This window comes from Cupressus sempervirens, chromosome 10 (assembly GCF_028749045.1).
Source record: "Cupressus sempervirens isolate cs-2001-9-10 chromosome 10, ASM2874904v1, whole genome shotgun sequence".
NCBI classification, from domain to species: Eukaryota; Viridiplantae; Streptophyta; class Pinopsida; order Cupressales; family Cupressaceae; genus Cupressus; species Cupressus sempervirens.
The window spans coordinates 262,007,678-262,034,689 of NC_143127.1; positions in this window are offsets into that span (position 1 = coordinate 262,007,678).

A 27,012-nucleotide genomic window follows, 5' to 3' on the forward strand; every position below is an offset into this window, starting at 1 on the left:
ATGAAGAAGACATGTTGATGATGACATGGATAAGTTTTCTCATCATAATATTATGTGTACAAAAATATTTTTAAGCTGGAAGGTGGAAGATTAATGTTATTGCTAAGTGTAACGTATTCTTAATGTGGTCCTATAATGATTAATTGAGAAGGTATAACAGCCGACTGAGGGAAATATTTTATGGACTCAGCATAAAGGAAGGAAATTTTCCTTTATCATATGAGATGGAATTGTATCGATTAGAAGTGATTGCAAGAAATAGAGATAGTAGAATACGAAGTTGAGCTGAGCAGAGAAAAAGTGAAGGAAACTTCATTGCCAAGGTTTTGTTCAGTGATCTGAAGTTTGATGTTTGGATTTGAGGTTCATTACCTGGTCTACAAGGTTTGACAATGTTTGGTTTGGTTGATAGAACAAAGAAAGAGGAACATAATAATAAATTTCATATTTGAGTAGTGAGTTCTTGTTGTAGCTAAAATTGCATGTCTTGGCAGTGGCTCTTCTTGCATACATTGTACTACAACTCCTAACAGGGTTGGAATCTCCTAACAAGGATTAAATTTCTCCTAAAAAGGACTCATATGTACTAAATGTTGTAATAGACTCCTAACAAGGTCCATCCTCTAACAAGGAATATTTATATTAGTACATCATCTTGTAGGCATCATTCCCACAGGGGTTTTTCCTTTGATCAAGGGTTCCCCTAGTTAACACATCTAGTGTAATTGTCTATGTGCATCTTATTATGATTGTTGTTTACTTTGGTTGAATGGTTAAGTTGGTTTAGAGAAGATAAATGTTTTAGCTATAGGATAAATGACTCACCTCGCCCCACCCCCCCCCCCCCCCAAGTTATCTCGGTGGACTATTGTTTCTAATAGGAACAAATCTGTGATGGATTGTGCTAGAATAATGATGATGGAGAAGAATGTCACTTTGAAATACTGGAGAGAAGTTGTTAGTACAACTGTCTATGCCTTGAACTAAGTACAAGTCAAGAAAGGTACAAATTTCAAACCTTTTGAATTATGGTATGGATACTCATCCAATGTCAAATATCTTAAAGTATTTGGAAGCAAGTGTTACATTCTAAAAGACAAAGAAAATGGTAAACTTGATGCAAAAAGTGAAGAAGTTATATTCCTAGGATATTCCAAAAGAAGTAAAGTTTATAAGTGTTTAAATACTAACACTAACAAAGTTGTGAAAAGTGAAAATGTAAAAATTGATGAATATATAGAGGTGCATGAAGATGAAAAAAATAAGGAACTTGAGAATTACAAAACCTTTATGTACTACTATGTAGGAATGTCTTCTAATGCTAATGATACTATGAACCAAGCTGCCATTCAACAAGAATCAGTGACTGTCAAATCACATATAATGAATGTCGAGTTGCATTTAGGAGCTAAGTTACAATTAGAAGCTGAGGTACATTATGATGCTAAGATTAGTGTATAGGAAAGGAATGCCAAGTTACTTGACAAAGAAGTACACAATGAAACTGAGATTGAACTTCATGAATGAACTATTGTTGAAGAAAGAAGAACATAACCAAGATTATTAAAATATGTCATAATACATCATCCTACTAAACAAATCATTAGAGAAAAAGAGGATGGACCAATGAAAAGGAATATATTAAGGAATGAAACATGTTTGTTAAGCATACATGAAACTAAATCAATGAAGGATGCATTAGAGAATGAAAATTGGATTCAAGTCATGAAAGAAGAAATTGGTCAGACTACGAAGAACAAAACTTGGACACTAGTACCAAGACCAGAGGACAAGAATGTTATTGGAACAAAGTGGGTATACAGAAACAAATTAGATGAGAATGGTGAAGTAACAAGGAATAAGGCAAGGTTAGTTTGCAAAGTTTATGCACAAGAAGAGGGAATTGACTACAGAGATACATTTTCCCCAATTACAAGATTGGAAGGAGTAAGAAATATGATTTCTTATTCTAGCTATAAAGGATTCAAGTTTATCAAATGGATGTTAAGTCAGAATTTTTGAATGGTATATTGGAAGAGGAGGTCTACATTGAACAACCTAAAGGATTTGTTGATCTAAGCAATAGAAACATGGTGTGTAGATTACACAAAGATTTATATGGTTTAAAGCAAGCTCCCAGAGCATGGTATGAAAGATTTCACATTTATCTTGTGAAGATTAGTTTTGATAAGACTGATGACAACAACAATTTGTATTGAAGATAGAAGGAGGTAAACTAATTTTACTATTTGAAATATTTGTTCATGATATCATATTTGGAGTAAAAAATGCATTGTGTAAGACATTTGCAAATGAAATGATGAAAAAATTGAGATGTGTATGTTTGGAGAAATAAAGTTCTTCATTGGATTATAAGTATGTCAGATGAAATATGGTATTTACATTACTTAGTCCAAGTATGCAAAGGAAATCTTGAAGAATTTTGGTATGGAAGATTCAAGACCAATTAGTAATCCTATGGTGATAGGACATAAACTATCCAAAAATGGTGATTCTTTTGAAGTAAATCAAACATTGTATAGGTCTATGATTGGAAAATTGCAACATGTAGTTTGTAGAAGACCTGATATTGCACTAGCTATTGGGATTGTTACAAGATTTTCTAAAAATTCTAAGGAGAATCACTTAATAGTTGTTAAAATTATTATGAGGTTCTTAAAAGGTATAGAAGACTCTAGTTTGTGCTACAAGAAGAATGAAAAGTTTGAATTAAGAGCCTATACAAATGTTGATTGGGTTGGAAACATTGATGACAGAAAAAGTACAAGTGGTATCAGATCTTGGTCATAGGTCCAAATCTTCAAACCCTTAGATAACACTGAGGGGGAGATTGTTGGAAATTTATTTAGCACTCCCCTCAGGATTTGTGACAAGGTCTTAGCATCCTCCTATGTACCATAATTTGAGTGGTTGTATCAAGCATTGATAGATTGGTCTTGTGGTGCAAGGACAACCCCACTCTAACAAGTTGAGGGAGATTGTTGAAACATATTGTGAGAACAATCATTAATTTCTCACTGATGCCAAACTTGTTACTTTTTGGTAAGACAATTGCTAACTTTGGTCTAGCTACTATCATTTGATTGTTTGATGAAGATGATTTGAAAAGAAATGATAAAAAGAGTACCTAGAGAAAGGTTGAGTTATATCGTGTATAAAAGGAGCACTAAGATCAAGTAAGAATTTGATGATATAGTGTATTGTTTATCTACTTAAGGGTACAATAAAAGGATACTTAAGCAAAGACAACAAGAAGACTCAACAAAAAGAAATGTGTCTGCTAAGCCTGAGTAAGCAAATAGTGCAAGCTGAGCAATTTAGTTTAGGCCAAGTAGAAAGTTAGTTGTGACTAAGAAAATTCAATATGTGTTGAGAAACTGAAGTTTAGCATGAGTCAAGAAAATTAAAACTTAGTATGTGCCAAGCATTAGAAGATTTATAATTACAAGAAAGGTGACAGAGGGAGAACCTTATCAAGAAAGCTTGAATTGCAGATATCTACATGAATAGATGACAAGTCTTTGGCATTGTTGTAAAAATGGAGAGTTTTATCAGAAAAGAGGGAGAGTCTACACTAGATATCTTGAAGAGAGAGAGTTTATCTAAATATGAAGAAAGATTGCAAAGTAAAAAATAATCTATACAGAGGAAGGTCACATATTGATAGAGGGAGAGATTCCAATAAAAGTTATTAAATTTCTTTTTGGTATTATTATTAGTATTGCTTTTCCATCAATGCTAAAGAGGGAGATTGTTGAAAAAGAAGGTTGTTAAAGTATAGAAATGAGGGAGATTGTTGAAAAGGGAGATTGTTGAAACCTATCATGAGAAAAATCATTATTTTGTCACTAATGTCAAACCTGCTACTTTTTGGTAAGACAATAGATAACTTTGGTAGGAATACTATCATTTGATTGATTGATGAGGAGGATATGAAAAGAAAGGAAAATAAGCATACTTAGAGAAAGGTTGAGTTATATGGTGTATAAAAGGAGCACTAAGACCAAATAATACTTTGATGATATAATGTATTATTTATGTACTTAAGGCTACAATAAAAGGATACTTAAGCAAAGACAAGAATAAGACTAAGAAAAAAACAAATGTGTTTGCTAAGCTTGGCCAAGAAAATAGTGGAAGTCAAGAAATTTAGCTCAGGTTGAGTAGGAAGTTAGTTGTGGCTGAGAAAAATCAATATGAGCCAAGCAAAGAAAATACTAGTCTGTGTTTAGCATCAGAGAATGATAGTAATGACCGAGCGAAGACTTAGTGTATGTCAAGCAACCTAGTGTTGACCAAGCATAAGAAGATAGATATTTCCAAGCAAACAACATGTTATTTTTGAGTGATAGCATAAATATTTTTATGAAGATTTGATAAATCTGAGTCGACAAAGTTGATTTTTTGAATTATGTGAAGCGTGTTAAAGATAAGTATGATGAGCTAGTGATACAAAATCAAGATAATCTATTTGAAGAATTTTTTGAAAAGGATTGTGAGAGAAGTTTCTAGAGGGAACATAATGGAAAGAAGGGAGGATTCGATGAGTCTAACCAAACCCTAAGATGGACAATTGTGATGAATTGGAAAAAGATCAAAATTTTCTATATAAGGAGACACAAGGCTAGAAGCAAAGTGTGAAGTGTGTGAGTGAAAAAGTAGAGGATTCTAGAGGTGTTGCTTCATATGATTGCCAAAGGAATGAACCTACAGTTGGAATACTAAGCATGAAGGCTTAAGGAGGTGAAGGCTTGAAGTGTGAACAAGTAATCAGAGACAAAGGGGAATGAATGCCAAGAAGAATGGAAAGATGAATGAGAGATTTGTAATTTGCAAGTGATTTATCTTGTTATCAGATCAAGTCCTATTGTTTCTTTCTAGAAATTGTATCAGTCTAGATAAATCCTTTGGATTAAGGTTGACCTAACAATGATAAGTAAATCCTTTAACATGGTGACATTCTAATGGAATGTTCTAAAGTCCTCTAACAAGGCTCACTTTTAATAGGGTGGTTGAAATCCTTTAATCAAGGTCACATTTAATAGTGTGTATTGTAACCTTTAACAAGGTTGGCTCCTCAGAGGGCTCACTTCAGAAGAATGAAAATTAGTAGCATGTTATTGGTGGTTTTTCCTAAATTGGGTTTCCACATTAAACCCTTGTGTCAAAATGAACGATTGAATTTGTGGTATTTAATGTTTATATTTCTACAAAGTTCATTTGACCTAGCACAATAATATACTAAGATTTGAGATATTTGATGATCTAATCAATGCATGCACATGTATTTGTTGAGTACTGAAAAGTTTTATTTATACATTTGGACCTTAGATAATTAATTCACCCCTCCTCTCAATTATTCTAAATTATTCCAACATGGGTACCTATGCATTTCAGTGAGATTGATCATTTACCATATAGACACTCTTTCCTTTTATTCCTACTTTGGTTGCAATTTTCCATGTTCAATTGATCAACTCTTTAGGCTTGGTGTTTTATGCCATTTGTATCTTTGAGTTTAGTTATTTTCCTTATGTGCCTTCTGATTTGAGTAGTGTCTTCTGATAGCACTCATGAAGATTATTGTCTTCCCTACCTGGTTAGGTTCTATTTCAATAGAGGTTCTTCAAATTAGAAATTACTTTTGATAGAGCTTTTCAACTTTACACACTTCAATGGGGTTCTACATTATCATCTTTTTTGGTCCTATCTTCTTTGGCATTCCCTAGTTTAGAAGGTTTTTTAATCCTTCACTAGTTCTTTCAACATTCTCTCCATCTCTTTTTGGAGTAGGATTTTTCCTATGTGATTTTCTCTATTTCTCCTCTTTATAGAGATTTGGTTGTGCTTGGGTACCTCATTAGACTTTTTTGTCAAGACCCAAATCCACTTTTAGTAGTATTTTCTAGGTTTTTAGCTACTCCCTAAATTTATCTTAAGGGGGGTGTTAGAGTAATTAGATATTTTCTAACTAACTCTATTTAACTTAAGCTAAACTTTAGGCATCTAATAATTAGTTATTTTATTAATTATTATAATACAACCTAGATTTTACCTTTAACGGTTTTGATCTCCTTTATAATGATTGATCTATTTGTAATCGTCAATTCACTTTTGATTTGATAATAACAATATCTCTGTTTTCTCATCAAGAGTGTCTCATCTATGGATCTAGGAATTCTATCTTGCATAGCTATTGCTTCTCTCTTTATGTGATAGGTGTTTGCATGCAAGTGATTCTTGGGAGCTATGCAGTTTATCTTTCATTAACTTTCACAGAATATGAATTCAAGATAAAAGAGGTGGAGGAGAAAAATAATGCACCTATTTATCCCCTTGTTTCCAAGTGAAAGAGAGATTCTTAATGAAGGATGACAAAATTTAACACAAAGTAATGAGAAAATATATTATGAACAATTTTTTTCAAATAAATAATAGTAATGATCAAAGAAATATGCCTCTTTTATGTAAGATAGAATCTTTATCAAAGTAATAGTTCGTTATAAGAAAATAATATCATGTGATAAACAAATGATACTTTTCTAAGGAAAGAAAATCCTTAGACAAAGAGAGAAAGGATGTACAAGGAATCTTGTCCCCCAAGTATGAAGGAAAGATACCTCATAGGATATATGATTCTTACTAACATAAGCTCTAACATATGTGATAGAAAAGATATCGCATATGGAGTAAATAATACTATAGATGATTATTAAATGACCATGATATGAATTTGAGGCATGAAAATAATTTGTGAAGTAGAGACATTCATATCTTGCATAAAAAGGTATCAGATGGCAAAAATAAGAATGTATCATGAAATAATATAAACCATAGAGAGAGAGGAAAGATAAGAGTAAAGGACACCACATTATAGAATCAAAAGGAAAAACCTATTTATATCATATATATGCTCCCCAAATAAGGAGAAATTTGTGAAAAAAAGATTCTATTATCACCAAGAACAAATATCCTAAACCACACATTAATACACATTGCAAGAGAAACAAAGAGGCACAAAAAAGAGATAAAGGATCCTAGAAAGAGGAAGAGAAAATAGGAAAGATCCCAAGGGGTAGATATTTTACAAAAAACATACACTTATAATGCAAAAATAAATTTTCAAATATGAAGGAAACACAACAAATCTAAGAAGGATAACATATCATAAAGATGGAATTCCACAAAGGGCAATGAATGTGTGAAAAAATAAAAGAGAGAAACCATAATAAACTCCCAAAATGGTTTCTCCAAGATACTACATACACACCTCCTAGTGGACATAGAGTTATCTAGAGTAGGAAATATGTTAGTGTATAAATAAATATACAAAGAAAGGGATAAAGTAGATCCCTCACAAGAATGGATGAAAAAGATTATCCTTGCACCCCCACCTCCTGTTAAGAGAAACAAGGAGAAGGAATTCTTAGGATGCTCTCAAACTCATTATGTGGCATAAAGAGAGCAACTCAATAGGAGTTGGTAATGCTAATTATATTTATGAAGGATAAATAATACATCTTTTGTATTAGGAAATTTACCCTAATCAATGTTATCATGAATGTATAAGATAAAATCATCACAGTCACAAAGTAAATGGGTATTATCAAAATGTAAAGGACATGAAAATCTATTAATAACATATTTGAAAAGGTTTGAATAATCATTTTAGATTATGTTCATAAGATTTCTATACATTCTCTTGGATAATTTTGATGATTATCATGAAGGGGTAGAGATAGGGTAGGTAAAACAAGATGAAGGGGAGCTCATGGTGGAGTATATATGAAAGGAAAGTTATTAAGGAGAACGAAACCTATACCACATTTGTTTTTTTGTTGAGGAGGATTAACAAGAACTTTAATGCCATGGTCATTAATACCATGTCCCATACCCTTATAACCTTGTTGAGTAGTAATAATATAACTTGTAGTATATGTAAATCTGAGGGTACATGGAGAAAATGATTTATCTTGGGATGAATGAGTATATGTAGTATATTGAGGAATAGTGGGAGGAAATAGTATTTAAGAGGAATAGGCCTATTCATGGTAGGTAATGGAGAAGATGGTTCATCTAGAAAATTTCAATCATTTTTATTATAAACAATGCTTTGAAAATTTTGAAAGGTTTGAGAAGTATGATGGGTTGGATCTTGAGCATGAGGTATAGGATCGAGAGGATTAACATTAAGTTCATTAACAAAATCCCTTATGTGATTTAAGATATTAATAAGAAGACCACATGAAATACTAATTTAAAATATGTCTAATAAAAAACCATTGTATTAGTTAATCTCATTATACCATATGCAAGAAAAAAATGTAAGGGTATGAATGTCATGAAATGAAAGAAATCCTCATATACCTCATAAGTATGATATAGAGAATTAAGAATAAAGTTGACCATATAAATTATTGCACACCAATTTATTATAGAGAGACCCATGTTGATGAAAAAAAAATGATGTCTAAAAAATGTATATTAGAACAATGCTCATAGAGGATCTAACAAAGAAGACCTAACTATCAAATCAAGAAGGTATAAGTGTAAAAGTGTGGTGTTCACCAAAATGTAATGGTGAAAATTGTATCCACCACTACAAATTTAAGAACTATACCAAGATCCCCCCATAAGGGAAACCTAATTAGTTAAAAAAGGAAGCACCAATGCATGATCTTCCTAGGCATAAGGATACTTTCAGTTTTGTTCCTCCTTTCCCTAAGAGAAGGAATTGTAATAAGTGTTATAAATTTTATTATGTGATATAATTTATGAAAGTGTTTATTTCTAAGACTATGCTTCCAATTAGTGTCCAAACACTTAGTCATTTACTAAGAAAGATTACAAGGTCATCATTGCGACTAAGTAATCTAGTAAAGGTCAAGCATATTGTTGGTGTAAATAAGTGTTTACTATTTACACTTTACTTAAGTTTACTTAGGTTAATGCATTATTTAATTATTTATTTAGGTGAGACACTAAGGAGTTTGTGTACTCTCATAGAAGTACGCAACTCTTATTAAGCACGTGGTGTCTAGAACATAGGAGTTTGCATCATTCACAGAGTTGTCATGTTGAAACATAGTTATTTGCACTCCTAATTTTGCACATGTTGTATACACCATTGATTTGCATGCTACACCATTGTAGGCTTATCATCACACTTAATTTTGTGCTTAATGGAGGATAACCCATATCTAGTGCACATGTGCTTGGTTGTATGACTTATCATGATGCTAACTTCTATGCATTCTAGAAGCTCTCCTGAGGCCTTTATATACAAGCACTCCTAGTGTACTCTTGATATGGCATAGATAGCATATTGAATGAATATATAGTCATTCTAATCATACTCTCTCTATTGGTCTACTATTGTTCTTGTGTTTGAGTTCTTAGTTCTTGGGTGAATTCTGGCCTAAGCCAAATTCTTACATGGTATCAGAGCTCAGGGAGATTCTCTACACATAGTCATTTAAGACCATTCATGCTTTAGCACCTTGACCCAAATCCAAAGGATCTGTAGAAATTGGGAGTATCTAGAGTCAAATTTGACCTTGTCATTTCGTCCAGAGCATGATTTGGTGAAGATTGACTATAAATTTACCTATGCTAGGTGAAATTTGATTGTGAGGCAAATTTTTTTTTGCAAATCAGAACCCAAAGGCCCTAATTTGTAGTATAGGTATGGTCATTTTCGGATCTACTTATTTGTATGTTCAAATTTGAATTATTTTAATTTTCTGTATTTTTCAATTTTATTTTTCAAAAATTTTTCCTAATCGGGCGTTCAAGCAGAGAATTTTTTTTTTTGCAGAATCAGGTTGTCAGATCCTGGCTCTACAATTTTGAATATTTATTTATTGCACATGGCATCTATATTATACTGAAAAATATTATTGCAGTGAACTAATTAAATTATAATCTGCGGCCTGTACTGCAACTTGCACCATGGAGTGGAAGGCCGTACTGCATATTAAATTGGGCACAATCACAAATTTGTCTTGCATTAGCCCTGCCAAACAACCCATTGGCCTGGCATTAAATTCTATCGACAACCTTGCCTTTTCTGTTAAGTGTGAGATGTGGTTCTTTTAAACCACTTAAAGGTCAAAATCCCCACAAAAGTGGGATAAAACATTTAAAAACTGGCACTCATAAAGAAGTTTTGACCAGCCCAAGCTAGAAAGCCGATGACGATGAACCTCTAGCGAATGCTGCAAGTATCCGAATGTCAGTGTGAATTTTTTTCAGCATTTTTAAAAACAAACTTTGGGCACTGCATCTCCTTGACACATGGTGCTTTCACGCATGCCACGAGGTTCATCTCTCCTACCTGACTGTGCCATGCCCATGCGGATGAAGATTTGCTCGACACGTAGACATAAAACTACTCGTATCGACCATGTCAGCTATGCTATCAGTGACCCACATCAACCTAATAGCTTGTACAGTCAGTAGTGACAAGACTGCCACTTCAGCGTATAGTGGACACATCAAAAATTGTGTCATCATATTAAATTGTACAAATTTTTGCCACATCAACAGTCCATATGACCAGTCAGCCAGACATGTCTACTATTTTTGTATAGTTTGTATAGGTCGTACTACTAACATCACCATCCGTATGACTGACATCATCACTGATGTCATCACTAGGCTTGGAGTCACTGACATCATTAGTTTCATGAGCCTAAATTTGACAGTCATCTAATCATCATTACTGGTCAAATTTGAACTACTGCAATGACTATATGATCATCAAATTTAACCTTGTCTTTTTCTGATCTAACCCCTATCCAGATTGATTTTTGATTCTGCAGTCAAACTTCAAGAGGCCATTACTCAGACATTCGAACTCCAAATTAGGTGCAATTTTTTTAAAAAGAATTGATTAGAATTTCCTAAAAAATTTAGTGGTGTAGCTCTTTTCTAGTTTTGGTGCACATATTGTTTAGAATTTGCATTTTTTGGTGACTATCCTTGCATAATCCTACATTTTGCAACTTCAAACATTTCGTACAGGCACATCTAGAGTCGAAAATAGGTTTCATTTTTTTGAAAGTGTGTTATTTTTTGTCTACTTTCCAGTTCTAGAGTTAGATTGTATGGTTGTGTGGACAAAAGTGTCACTTTCAACAATAGGGCCTTTCTTTTCTTTGTAATACTTTAGAATTATAGCACATTGTAAAGTTCCAAATTTGTAATCTATCAAGAGGTTATAACAAGAAAAATTAGAAATCCATGAAGGCTAAAATTGGCAAGTGGCCCATTGTAATTACACTACTGACAAAGTGCCCAAAGCATCTATTTTGGGGGCCGGGGGGGTTCTTGATTTAGTGAGGGGGGGGGGGGGGGGGTTGTTTTTGGTGTTGTGTTCTCTCTTTTCTACACTTTTCTTTCATTTTCTACATATGGGCAACTTTAAGTTTCCTAAATTAACTCCTCATAAATATGCTACATGGTTCATCAAAATGTGGTATCACTTAATGCATAATGGAGTTTCATAATATGTAGATGGTACTCTTCCTAAACTAGCAATTGATAATGTATCAGCAAGTGAAATTTCAGCTTGGGTAGCAATGGATAGGAAAGCCCTAGGTGATTTATGTTTGGGGGTTGATGATAAGATCATGTATCAAATTAAGAAATGTACTACATCTAAGGAAGCTTGGGATACCCTCGAAACCTTTATGGTAAAGTGTCCGAAGAGGATTTTTTAAAATTGAAGATGAGCTTCTCTCCTTAGATCCCAAGTCATATGATTTAGTACAGGATTTCATCATCAAGGTGAATGAACTAAGGCTGAAGCTTACTAATTGTGGGAGTTCAAGACCTCAAATAATACCTTAGGGTTTGCTTATCAGAAAGTTACTTTTGATAAATATGTTGATCTATTGGATTTAGAAGAAAAGAAGTTGAAATCTATGGGGATTCTCAATTCACCTAAGTATAAAGCATTGGTGGCCAATAATGAGGGTTCTCAAAATTTAGTTGGACAATCTTCAAATCAAGGAAAGTGTAAGAAGAAGAAATGGAAGAACAAATCAGATGATGCAGAAAAGACAACACCACAATCCAATCAATAAGGCAAGTCCTTGAATTCCAATAAGAAGGGGGATAACAATAAGGAGAAGAAGAAGTGTGCTTATTGCAAGAAATAGGGTCATGAAGAACATAAGTGCTATCTTAAAAAGATTGATGAGTTGACCAACATCATGAAGAAACATAATGTTACATTTCCTAATGCTTATAAGGAGAAAGGGTCTTCTTCAGATTCAAAGGAAAAAGGGAAAGCACTCATGGAAAATTCAAACTCTTCAAAGGAATGGATATTTGACTCAGGTGCCTCTTATCACATGGGTTCTTCAAAGGAGGATTTTTCTTCAATGAAGCAGTCAAAGGTACCATACATGTTCATGGGAAATGATAGCAAAATGATAGTTGAAGGAAAAGGAAATGTGGAGATGGAAAATGGAGAGTTTCAAGAGGTTCTCTATGTTCCAAACCTAAGTTCAAATCTCCTATCAATCTACCAAATCACTCACCTTAGAGATGGACATAGAGTTGAGCTCCTTCCAAACTTAGTAAAAGTGCACAGTCTTAAAGATGACTCCTTGGTTGCAGTGGGGAAAGTGAATCATAACAAAAGGTTGTACTCTTTCTCCCATTTTGTGCCCAAGTCTCCTTCAAAGGCCTTGTTATCTCAATCAAACCCAACAATGCAATTATGGCATCAGTTGTTTAGACATCTTTCTTTCTGTCATCTTTAGCAACTTTGCATAAATAGAATGGTCAAAGGTCTACCTCAAATCAACTTTTTCCACAATGAATGTTCAACAAATTTAGTGGATATGCATCCAAAGGGGAAGTTATAGAGAGGGAAGTCTTCAAGAGCACCAGGTGTTCTACAAATGGTTCACATGGTATTAGCAGGACCTTTTGCATTTAGCTAGTGTCAAACATACTTACCTTTGTTGATGACTTTTCAAGATACACCTGGGTCTATTTTCTTCATAATAACAATGAAGTGTTGGACAAGTTTCTAGACTTCAAGACTCATGTAGAACGACAATCCAAAAAGGCCATCAAAGTACTCCAACTAGACAATGGAATCATGTATGTGAATAGAAGATAGATGTTGCAACTTTGAGGATCCATACTCTTAAGTCTATGGCAAGTTGCATGATACAAGCTAAGTCTCTAGATCCATCATTAGAAGTCGAAGCAATCTCTAGTGCCACTCACATTCTTAATTGATCTCCTCATCGAGCCTTAGATGGAAAAACTCCTTTTAAGGCATGGTGTGGAAGAAAACCTATTGTGACACACTTTAGAGTCTTCAGTTGTCCTGCATGGGCAAAGATATCTTCCAAGGGTTGCAAGGCACAGTCACCTCGACCTTGTACCTTCATTGGTTATGAAGACAATATGAAGGCATATAAACTTCTAGATCCAGAGACACATAAGATTTTTGTGGAGAAGGATGTACATTTTGAGGAAAGTTCACCTAATTTATCCTCTACTCCTCTCCACACATCATATCATGTGAAAATTAATGGTGATACTAGTGATAGTGCTTTAATAGATTCAGACACATGGAGTTCTGTCAATAGTTGCAGTGAGAGGTCCCTTTATCAGTTCAGTCTACATGCATACATCGCCATAGTGATAGGTCCAAAATAGCAAGGTACATCTAGTCTTCCAGGTACATATTTAGTGAAAAATTTGGTGGATAGTATTGATGATTTGCCTCTTCTTCTTGATGCAGCAACACCTTCTTTAGTTTTCATGAGGGCTCCATCTAAACCTCTTGTTCATTCTCTACATGATTGATCATTACATGTTGAAGTGATTGTGGATACTTATAATCAGCAATTGTAGCAGGGTTCTTCATCAGTTGAACAGATAGATAGTTCTTTGAGACAGGTTCTTTAGCCAGTTGAGCAAGTTTCACAGACATCACTTATCCATGTTATTCTTTCCACACATAGTGGAAGCATCTAATTTGTACCTTTGGCATTGTTTTTTCCTAAGGGGAGGAACACCATTCTGTAGTCTTGGATCAACTTCTTTATTGGAGCAGTCACTAGCATGCATTCTTATTTGGGGGGGTGAGCCTATCTTGTCTCTCTTCCTCTTCTCATCATTCTCATATGTATATACTGGATGTATGTCATAATGGGGGGGTCTTGATTACTCCATCCATCCATGCATCCCTATTCATCTCTCTTTTTGGGAGAGGGTTTTTCCCACGAGATTTTCCCTCTTTCTCCACTTTATGAGAGATTACATATAATTATGTACATGGGTACCTAACATGGCCTAGTAGCCAGGACACATCATACACTTCATCCTAGATTTTTTAAGCTTAAGGGGTTCTCCTAAGTTGCACTTAAGGGGGGGTGTTGGTGTAAATAAATATTTACTATTTACACTTTACTTAAGTTTACTTAGGTTAATGCATTATTTAATTATTTTGCATTATTTTATTATTTATTTGGGTGAGACACTAAGGAGTTTTTGTACTCTCACAGAAGTATGCAACTCTAATTAAGCACATGGTGTCTAAAACATAGGAGTTTGCATCATTCATTGAGTTGTCATGTTGACAACACAGTTATTCGCACTCCTAATTTAGCACATGTTGTCTACACCACTGATCTGCATGTTACACCATTGTAGGCTTATCCTCACATCATCACACTTAATTAGGTGCTTAATAGAGGATAACCCATATCTGGTGCACATGTGCCTAGTTGTATGACTTATCATGATGCTGACTTCTATGCATTCTAGAAGCTCTCCTAAGGCCTTTGTATATAGGCACTCCTAGTGTACTCTTGAAATGGCATAGATGGAATTTTGAATGAATATATCATCATTCTAATCATACTCTCTCTATTGGTCTACTATTGTGCTTATGTTTGAGTTCTTAGTTCTTGGGTAAATTCTGGCCTAAACCAAATTCTTACACATGCAATGCTTATACCAAGCGAGACAAGAATTGCTAAGTAGATATATGGGACTGAGCAATATAGTATGATACAAGCAATACAATAAAGACCAAGCATACTGATAAGTTATGAAAAGCCAATAAAATAATTATATAGAAGATGAGTAATAGCATGAAGGTTTATGCATGATCGAGTGTCAAAGAATTCAAATGCCGAGTAGTTTAGTTTTGATATAATAGTTTATAATGGCACAAACTCATATGTAAACTTATTTGGCCAACTTTTCTAAATTATTTAATATTGGAAGAGCCAACTAAGATGTTCATCAAGTGTCATGCAAAATGTAATGATCCCTAGGCAAGTGATTCAACCAATGAAAAAAAGGGATGTAAACAAAAAAATATAGTTAAGTGTAAATTGTCAATCAAGATCTAGAACCTTCATAGATCATCTATTTAAGGAGGATTCTAATCCTAGAATCATAAGATAAATTTTGAGTGTGTGAACAAGGAAGAAGAGATAAGGACACATATCCTTATGTTCATGAGAAGGAGCGAAGAAGAAGTCTGAGAGTGGAGAAGATAGAGAGCAATAAGAGTAGTGAAGGATTGAATAGATTTATTAGATTAGGAGAATCAGATCAATGATACATCAAGGAGGAGACCCTATATCAGATTGCAGAGAAAACTGAGGGTCAGGTGTTGAATCAGTTATTGTTAATTGAGACAAGGTAAATCTCTTAACAAAGTGGTCCCAACAGGCCTATGTAAACCTCCTAACAAAGTCCTTACTTCAATGTGACTATAAAATCCATTAACAAAGTGAGACCTAATAGTAGATCATATTTTTTGATCAAACATTATAACCCTAATAGGTTAAGTTTATTGTTGCAATAGTGAAGATTTGTGAGTTTCATCCCCACCCTAGTTTTACCTTCATCTTGAAATGTTTCTGGGTAACCAAATCATTATGCTATGTGTTGAAGTTTTTATTTATGTTTCAAAAATTCATTTTTATTGATAGATTTGTCAGATTCATTAGGTATGAATGAATGAAATTAGTTTTGAAGATAAAAGTTTAAGATCCTGATTCACCCTCCCTCTCAGTATCTTTCTTCCCATATACTTATTCCAACTATTGATATAAAAGATCAATTCTCTTGTCAAGAATACTATCATTTTGAGAGGATAAGTTCATGGAGATGGAAGTGTACAAGATGGGAAAGATCATTGAGAATCAGATGATTAAAATCTAGATCATGTTGCAACAATTAGAAGCAGCAAAAGAGGAGTTAAGGAAAACTCTAAAGAGAAGAAGAGAGATAGCTATTCAGCTAAATGATACTCAATACACAAAATTCAACTCTAGAGGACTGTTGTACAATGAAAATACGGGTAACAATAATGAAGCAACGACAAAATTTTTAGAGAAGAATAGTGACCTAGTGAAAGAAGTAAAATATCTCAAGGCAAAACAATAAATTCAATCAGTTACACTCTATGAAGCAACTAAACAAAAGATCAAAGAAATGGAAGATAAGCTCATGGCTAAAATGTAAGGGATTATGGATTCTAATTAGGTTGTAATAACTAGATCATAATAATATTGGACTTGTTGTTGGTGGACGTAGCCCAAGGATTGGGTGAACCTAATACTATTTTCTAGTATTGGTTGTATTTGCATGTAATTTTTATTTCCGTCTAAGGTTAATCCTAACAAGTGGTATCAGAGCCAGACAGTCATCATTTTTTTTAGCGATCCTCTATAGGAAGGTCTCATGGTTGAGTGGGAGTCTCACAGTTGAGTAGGAACTATGAAAAACAAGGGTAAGCTAAAGGTGGAGAAGTTTAATGGGCAGAACTTTCAGTTATGGAAGATGCAAATGGAGGACTATCTTTTTAGAAGGATTTATGGAAGCTATTGGAATGAAAATCCAAGAGATAAGGAACTATGTCAGATGAGGACTAGGATATTTTAGACACAAAGGCACTTCAAAGCATTCAATTATGCTTGGCACCATCAATGACATTTTACATTACAAAAGCACAAGATGATAGAAAATTTGATGGAAACCCTAGCAAAATTGTATAAAAAGCCCTCCACTTTAAATAAGGTATTTCTCATGAAGCATTTATTTAATATAAAAATATTAGAAGGTGTATATGTTGCAAATTATTTAAATGAGTTTAATACTATTACTAGTTAGTTATCTTTTGTGGGTATTAATTTTGATAAAGAAGTTAGGGCTCTCTTGATTTTGTGTTTTTTGCCTAAAAGTTGGAATGTCTTGGTAATGGCTGTGAGTAATTTTGTTTCTAGATCTAATACCCTAAAATTTGATGATGTGATTGATTTTATTTTGAGTGAGGAAACCCATAGAAAATCCTCAGGTGGATCTACATCAGGAAGTTCTTTGAATGCACAAAGTAGAAGTAGAACGACTAAGAGAGGAAATAATTTGAGAAATCATAGGAAATCAAGAGGAAAGTCAAAGGGGAAGAGGTCTTAATCTAGAGGACCGAGAGATTGTTGGTACTATGGTAAAACACGACATAAGAAGAAAGATTGCTGGACTTGAAAGAACAATGAAGGAGATAAACCAAAAGGGAACAAGGAGGAAAATGTGGTAAGTAAAAAATCTAAAGAGGATGCTTTGCTTCTATATTTAGAAAGTGTTGATGATTCATGGGTTTTAGATTATGGTGCTTCATTTCATGCTACACCTCATAGAGGTTATGTTATTGATTATGTCTAAGGGGATTTTGGGTTTGCTTATTTGGGGGATAATGAACCCTATTAGATTTTTAGAAAGGGAAAAGTTAAGATTAAGTTGCAAAATGAGAATCATTGGTTGCTACATGAGTTAATACATGTTCCAAGGCTGAGTAAGAATTTAATTTTAGTAGGGCAACTTGGTGATGACAGTTGTGTACTTACTTTTAATGATAAAAATTGGAAGGTTTTAAAAGGTTTCCTTGTAGTAGCAAAAGGTGTGAAAGCAGGAACCTTATATCTTTGTATAGTTATATTGTCCTTCTACTTTGATTCTTTTAGAGAAAAATGAATGTTTAGGAACAGTTGCTATAGTTGAGCAGGGAGAACAAATAATTGTTATAGATTCTAATACAATGATGTGGCACAACACACTCGGGAACATGAGTGAGAAATGTGTGAAAGTACTTCATTCAAAGCAAGTTTTACCAGGTCTAAAATGTGTTAATATGGATTTCTATGAAAGTTGTGTGTATGGAAAATAAAAGAGAGTGAGTTTTGTTAAGACTGGGAAGGAAAAGAAAAGTGATAAATTGGAGCTTGTACATAAAGATGTACAGGGACTAGCTCGGGTATCTTCCCTTGGTGGCTCTCATTATTATGTTAAATTAATTGATGATGCAACTAGAAAAGTATGGGTTTATTTTATTAGATAGAAATCTTATGGATCTCAAACTTTTAGGAAATGGAAATGCTTGGTTGAAAATGAGACTGAAAAGAAATGAAAATGTCTTAGATTTGATAATGGTGGTGAGTATTATAGTCATGAATTTGAATATTATTGCTCTGCAAGTGGTATTTGTAGATAGAAAATTGTTCCAAGAACTCCATAGGAAAATGGAGTGGTTGAACGCATGAACAAGACTATAATGGAGCATGCAAGAAGCATGAGGTTGTATGCAGGGTTACCCTTAAACATGTGGGTAGAGGTTGTCAATACCACTGTATATTTGATTAATAGAGGTCCCTCTACTCCTTTGGGCTATGGTATTCTAAAGGAAGCATGGACTGGTAAGAAAGTGAGTTATTCTTTTCTCAGAACCTTTGATTGTGAAGCATTTTCTCATATAGATTTTGAAAATAGAACCAAGTTAGAATCTAAGTCAAAGAAATGTGTATTTATTAGATATGACATTAATGAATTTGGTTATAGGCTTTGGGATTTTGAAAATTGTAAGATTGTAAGAAGCAGTGATGTCATATTCAAGAGAAAGTGTTGTACAACGATCTGTTGTAGCACCATGAGAAGAAAGAAAATGATTATGTAGTGTTGGATGATACTCCAAAAGCTAATGTTCTAGAAATTCCTCATGATTTATGACAACCACAACAACAAATACCACACAACCTAGTGAATGTTAGATAGTCAACAAGGATAAGTAGACCTCTAGAAAGATTTTCTCATTCCTTGTATTATATTTTACTTACTAATGCTAGTGAACCTGAATGTTATGATGAAGTTGTGTAGGTAGATACAAAGATTCAATGGGAGTCTGTAATGAAAGAAGAAATGGAATCTTTGCTAAAAAATAAGACATGGGAGTTATGCAAGTTCTTTGCACATAAAAAGAGTTTACAAAATAAAAGGGTTTACAGGTTAAGAGAAGAGGTTAGAGGTAAGAAATAATTTAAATTAGCTGTAAAAGGATTTGCACAAAAAAAAGGAATTGATTTTGATGAGATATTCTCTCCTATTGTTAAAATGACTTCTATTCGTACTATGTTAAGTATTGCGGCTACTGAAGATTTGCATTTCAAGTAGTTTGATGTTAAAAAATCCTTCCTTCATGGTGATTTGGATGAAAAAATATATATGGCACAACCACATGGATTTGAGGTCAAAGGTAAGGATAACTCAGTGTGCAAATTGAAGAAAAGTTTAAATGGCTTAAAACAAGCCCCTCAGCAATGGTATATGAAATTTGACAGGTTTATACATGAGCATGGATATAGCAGGTGTCATTCAGATCATTGTGTTTATTTTAAGAGGTTGGATACTGATAGCTACATTATTTTATGTTTATATATTGATGATATGCTTGTAGCTAGGTCTAACATGAATCACATTAAGGGGTTAAAGGAATAGTTAGCACATGTATTTTCTATGAAGGATTTGGGGGCAGCAAAACAAATACTTGGGATGAAGATTTACAAAGATAGGAAGAATAGGAAATTGACCTTATCTTAGGTTGATCATATTAAGAAGGTGTTCCAATGTTTCTCTATGGAGAATGCTACAGCTATCAGCACACCTTTACCTAGTCATTTGAAGTTGACTAAGGAAATGTGTCCCAAGACACAAGAAGAGGAGGAAAAGATGTCTAAGGCTTTAGCTGTAGGAAGCTTGATGTATTCTATGGTATGTACAAGGCTAGATATTGCACATGTAGCGGGAGTTGTTAGTAGGTATATGAGTCATCCAAGAACTGAGCATTGGAATGCAATTAAATGGATTCTCAGATATTTGAGAGGAAAATCCAATAAGTGTTTACACTTTGGGGGCTCTATGATTAATTTATAGGGCTATGTTGACTCAGATTTGGCAAGGGATATTGATACCAGGCGAAGTACTATAGGTTATTTATTTACTATTGGTGGGGTAGTAGTGAGTTGAGTTTCTAGGTTATAGCAGGTTAATATTTTATCCACTATAGAGGTAGAGTATGTTGCTACTATAGAGTCAAACAAGGAGATGATATGGATTCAATTATTCGTGGAAGAAGTGAGACACCCACAGAAGGATAATTATTTGTTCATAGATAGCCAAAGTGTCATTCATCTTGCAAAGAATTCATATTTGCATTCAAAGACAAAACACATATAGTTGCAGTACCATTTCATTCAATCTATTTTGGATGATGGATAGTTAAAGCTAGAGAAGATACATACACATGATAATTTAGTAGATAAGTTTACAAAGGTATTGATATGGGAGAAGCTTAACTCCTCTTCAGCTTTGGTTGGTCTTCTAGACTAAACATAGTAAAAGAATAATAGACTCCAAGGTGGTTTAATATTCCAGTGGGACCTACAAGTTTAGTAGTGCCATGATTTGTCTCTAAGTGGGAGTTTATTATGGTGGAGTCTAATTAGTTTCCAAGTGGGAGATTGTTGTGATGTGGAGCCTAATTAGACTCATAGGTTTGTTCAGCATGGTTTCCCTTCAGATTATTTCTATGGGGGTTTTGGACTAGTGCCCCCAAGATGAGGTCAAGGGGCCAAAAATGCCATTATATTGTAAAAGGCGTCAGCTACTATTTTTCTATATTTCTAGCCCTAATTTTGTAAGTGGAAAAATATTGTATAAAAAGGCTTAGGGTTAGGGATTTGCATAAGGTGTGATGAAAAAATTGGTCCTTATAGCAATATTGAGCTGTAAGGGATTATGGATTGTAGTTAGGTTGTAATCATTGGATCATAATAATATTGGACTTGTTGTTGGTAGATGTAGCCCAAGGATTGGGTGAACCATGTTAAATCTTGGTGTCTTGTGTTCTTTTTTATGCAATCTACTATTTTTTTTGCATTCGTTATATTTGCATGTAACTATTATTTCTATCTAAGGTTAATCCTAACATGAAGAAGACAAAAGGCAGATGACTAGCAAACTTGAAGAAAGATTAGTTGAAGTACATAAGCTTACAAACAACCAGTTAGGCATGATAAATTAGTTAGTAATTGCAAATTAGGAAGCAAATAGAAAAGATGTGGAAATCACAAATCTGAAGCTACAGAATGAGAAATTGAAAAATGAGTTAAGGCATGAAAAAGAGCTCATGGAGAGAATGAACAAGCCAAATGAATAAATCAAGCACTTTGAAGACATGATGAATTCACCTAGAACAAAAGACACCTCCAGAATTGGATACAACAAGAAATCTTCACTTACTAAAGAAGGAGAATCAACTAAGAGTGGAAAACAAAGCAATGCAAAATCAAATGGAAAGCCTACATGTCATTATTGTGGGAAAATTGGTCATACAACAGACATTTTCAGGAGAAAAAATGACAAGCAAATTCTTAAACCTAAATCAAGTGATAATTATTTTAATTGCAAGAAAGCAGGACATCAAGAACATAAATGTAGATCAAAGAACAATGACTCAACTAGGAAAACATGTGAATTCCAAGGTTACTGCTACAATTTTCAAAAGTATGGATATAGAGCTCATGAGTGCGTACTTAAGAAAAAGTCAAATTGGTCATGTGAAAAATAAACTCCTACAACAAGGGAAGACGATTCCTACAATTGGGATTACAATATATGGTATAGTTGTCACTATTGTGGAGAATATGGACACATTCTAGAGAATTGCATAAAAATACATTTCAGAGGAAATTACAAGAAATGGTTAAATGGAGAGATAGTATTTTTTAGTTGTGTGAAAGTAGGACACATCAGTAGAAACTACAAAACTATAACACAGACACCAACAACAAGTAATAGAAATGACAAACCTAAAGGAAAGAAACCATGGATAGAGATAGTAAGAGCTAGAAGCAGTAAAGCAAAAGAAACTATGATTACCCAATCTAATGGATTAGGTGATCCCACCACATCTCACTAAAGAAATGATGTTTAGTGTGGAGCCTGATCAGTCCCCAAGTGGGAGATTGTTAGATTGTGGTGACTGATAAGGAAAGTACTATAGATATTTTTTTTGGGTACTATTTTCCATTCTTAGAAATTTTTTTGGTACTATTCGCCATTCGTAGATTCACCACTAAAGTTATGGCTAATTATGGTCGACATGTTATAACCCTAAAGTGGTTTAACACTTGTATAAAAGGGTTTAGGGTTGGGTATTTTTCATTATGTTGTGATGCGAAATTGGTTATTACGGCGGTATTGAGCTGTAAGGGATTACAAATTGTACTAAGGTTGTAATCACTGGATTGTAATAAGATCGGACTTGCTGTTTGGTGGACGTAGCCCAAGGATTGGGTGAACCACGTTAAATCTTGGTGCCTTGTGTTCATTTGTGTGTGATCTATTATTTTTTGTTATTGGTTATATTTGCATGTAGTTTTTATTTCTGTCTGTGGTTTATCCTAACAAGAAAAGGAGGTATGTAGGAATTGTATACTCAATGTTATATTTTACATCAATTCCTAGCATAAAAGAGATGTAAAGTCATAACTGCATAAATGAAGATGTATTAAGAATTGTTAGAATTTGAAATTCATAAAGTACCGAGCACCAGTGGTATAGTGTATATTGACCAAGCCTTGCAGTATAGATTGAGTTATCAAGGAAGATAACATACTGACCAAGTGAATTAGTTATGACCAAGTGAATAACCTTGACCAAGCAAAAGTGCAGACCACACTAGCTATCATACACCAACCAAGTATAAAGACATTAATTACAGTCCTAAAATTGAAAGATCAAAGGTATTGATGAAATTTGGTAATTTAATTGCATTCACCAAGTGATCAAATAACTCAAAAGAAGATTTTAAGGTAATCAAAGAAATTTTACCGAACAGAGAAAAGAATATTAGCAGATTATCAGTGAATCTATGGAACGAAGTAAGTATCATTCTTGATGCTAAGTAAAATATTCAGTAAAGATATTTGTGAAAGTTTTATTTAAAACCCTAGTTGAAAATGGCATCTGGAAGTAAAATGGTGAAGGATAGCAGTGCTCAAATCATTAAGAATGATCAAATCCCCCTAGCAAAATTTAGAAATTTAGTGACCATTGTTAATGATATTTGATCATTATCATCAATTCCACCCAGAGTCTTGACTGTGCAAAATCTAAGATCATGCTATCAATGCAAAGTTGGAGAAATAAGAGATTTTGTAACAAAAGAATCTTATGAGAAGCTATGTGTGAATGGAAACCTAAAGATACCTATGCCCTAGGATTTCCTAAATTTTTTAAGGTCAAATGGATCAAGATCATGCTCATCCGGGTTCATGAAATGAAAAATTGGTTGGAAGGTGGGCCAATCAAAATTAACAAAGCAATCATTCGTAGGGTAATCGAGTACCCTACTTTGGATCAACTAGAGAGCTTAAGGAGCGAAACAAAGAATGAGATTGAAAACTTGACCAAGGCAAAGTGGAATGGTCATGGCATGTCAATTGATGGCATTGAGGATCTATTAATTGAATTTTCTATTAGTGTGATTGCACACAATTTCTATCAATCGAGAAGATTGAACAGTGTGCCCTATGTTGCAGTTGATTTAGGCTACAAAATAGTGAAGAAGGATCATTCATATGATCTTTTCAAGCTACATCTGCACCAACTTACAGAGAACCTAGAGGTAGTGAGAAGAGTAAAGAACACCCCTTGTAAGTTTAATTCCCTACTAGTTTGCATATTTCTCTATGTACAAAATTATTTTTCTACCATTGGAATAGTTGCATGGGATAGGAATAGGACTATTATGGAGATGACCTAATAAATAGATTGGGAGATAATTTTGAGGAAGTAATGGACAACTAATTTGAAGAGTTCAAAGTTAAAATAAAGAACAAAATGAGGATTCCAAAGTTAATTGTAGATAGCTATTATGATGAAATATGTTTCATTGTAGACATAGATTTTGCATATGCACAAGTAGTATTACCAAGAGTAGTGTGGCTCAAGCCAATACCCTATGAAGTAAATGTTGATGATGTAATTGTAGTAGTTACTGCATTGTTAGCAAAAGAAATTAATGGTAGTGTTGAGCAGTTTGGCACATATGAGACTGTTATTTCTAGCTGATTGTCAAGTCTGGCACATAGAAGGAAGGAAATCAAAAGAAAAGAAAGCTTGTAGAAACTATTAGAAAGAACAAGAAGAAGGGTATGAACAACCCTCTAAGGCCAAGGAAAGCAAAAGAAAAGAGCTTGCAACTATCAAGCCAAGGGCCACCAAACAAAAAAAGGTTGTTATAATTGAACCTAAGGTACAAGAAGACCTAAAGAAGGATGTACAAGAAATGGTGACACTAGAGAGACCAAAGGGCAATGTGATCATCAATTGAAAGGGGTCAACACGACCTCTTGTCAAGCTACTACCTGGAAGCCCCTCAAAGAAGAGGAAATTGGTTGAAGTCCAAGAAAAGTTGATTATTGCACAAGAGGAGGAGGAAGATGAAGAAAAGACTGAGTCTAATGAGACTACGAAACTTCAAGTAGTGAGTAGACTCCCTCCAATGATTGTGGATCAAGTATGCGCAAAACTGGTAGAATCATAAAGCATAATGGGATTCAATGAAATTCAATATGATTCTTTGAACAATGATGATCAAGTTAAGCTTAAAGGTGAAATGATTGATATGATGATCAAGTTCAGGCACACACCCCTAGAATTGGGAACTAGATTTCCAGTGGGATTGTACAAAAGTGTGGATGCCAAGTGGAAATGGGTATTATCCATTGAAAAACAAATAAGAGAAACAAATTTAGCACAAGTTATGCTAGATTTAGGGAATACATACATATCTATAGCCCTTAAAGGTTTTGTTAAGAAGTTTATGCCAAGGGATAGGGCATACAAATTTTTGAAGAATAAAGCTCATTAAGTTGAGCAAGATAGCATTCAAGTATGGAAAGAAGCACTTGGATCTCTTACTCCATCTGTAGAGATGGGAGAAGGTCAAATTCTATTGAATTCAAAGATGAATATAAACAAGAAATGGCCAAGTTGACATAAGAGATTTAGCAACTTGTTAGTGAGTATGAATAGAAAGACACTATAAAAATTGAAGATAACATGGACACCCCTCCACCTAATCCAAACATATTGATAGAAAAAGAAATTCAAGGTTTAATGAAGAACTCAAGAAAATTCTATACTAGCCCAATTTTGTTACAGATAGTTGAGTATCCAAAGCTTGAAGTCAAGAAGATTGATGATGTTAATGTCACATCAGTTACAAAGGCTACAAGTGTCAAGAAACTTGGTAAGGCATTAGTTGTATATATGCCACCAACTTGTATGTAATTTTTGAAAAAGATTGCAGATTTTGAGAAAGATTCTTGCACTCAATCAGTAGAAGATGAAATAAAATAGAAAGAGCAAGAGGATACTCAAGCTCTTATTCAATTTTCAAGTGAAAAGGTTGTAGAACCAACAAATGTGACACCTATGCAATAGGTGATTTCTACTCTAGTGCAATAGCCAAAGTTGAGATCAAGTGAAAAGGGGAAGCAATCACAACTATTACTACCAAGTGATACACCCTCTAGATCTTAGGATATGGCTCATGCAGACAAGGAAGATGATGAGTCAGTGAACCTTGATGAGGCAATTACATTACCTAAGTATGATTTGAATAATCTTATGCTAGAGAAAATGCAAGAATTACAAATCTTGTCGAGTCATTAGGCAAAACAAGAACTAAGAATGGGGTAGAAGAGAATACATGTACTTCATACTGTCAAAGATACTTTTATAGATACATTTGGAATCACTTATGTGAATAATCAACACACAATTTTGGATCAGCTAGTGTATGTATTTGACAGAATTCAGACGTATGATATAGAGATAAATGAAAAGTTATTACAATGGTCTGAGAGAAGCATGGAGTATAAAGTATTATAGAAAGTCTCATTGGAAATTGTTTAGAGACAAGTCCAGCTTTCTACATCTATTACACAATTGGAAACAATTTTGAAGACCATCAATTCCTTATATTTGAAATTGTATGGTATATATTTCTTTACATCGGATACTACACACTCGTTAGAGCTATTACATGTGGATATAAGAGAAAATTTTATTGCATTGGGCAAGAATGCAAGTTCAAGCTCATCATGTTATAGTAAACTGATATTCAATCAAAAGAGGTTAGCTAAGCTCACAGCTAGAGATACAAAGATAAGGCACAAGTTGGCATTGATTCAACTTCAAATATTTCCACATATAGAGATAATTAAAAAGGCAATCTCTATTGCTAGAGATATTTTGAAGAAATGGACACATTTTTCAGACATTGTAGGATTCGTTGATCTAGCTATCAAGCTAGAAATTTAATTTTAGATTTTGGAATAGGTACACAAGAGATGGAATAAAGGTTGTGCCAATATTGTGGCAAGTCCTCAAAAATTCTTTGATAAGAATCAGCTAACCCCTATAGCCCCAAGTTTTGTCAGTGAAAAAAATAAGGGAGAATGCAAATGATTATGAGGATATGAAAGAATAAGACAAGGAGAGTCAATATGTAGCTCAAAGATCATATATTAGATTTTACAAGATCACATTATGGTCTCAAGGGGAGTACTCATTTTTTAACAAAATGATCTCATGATAGTG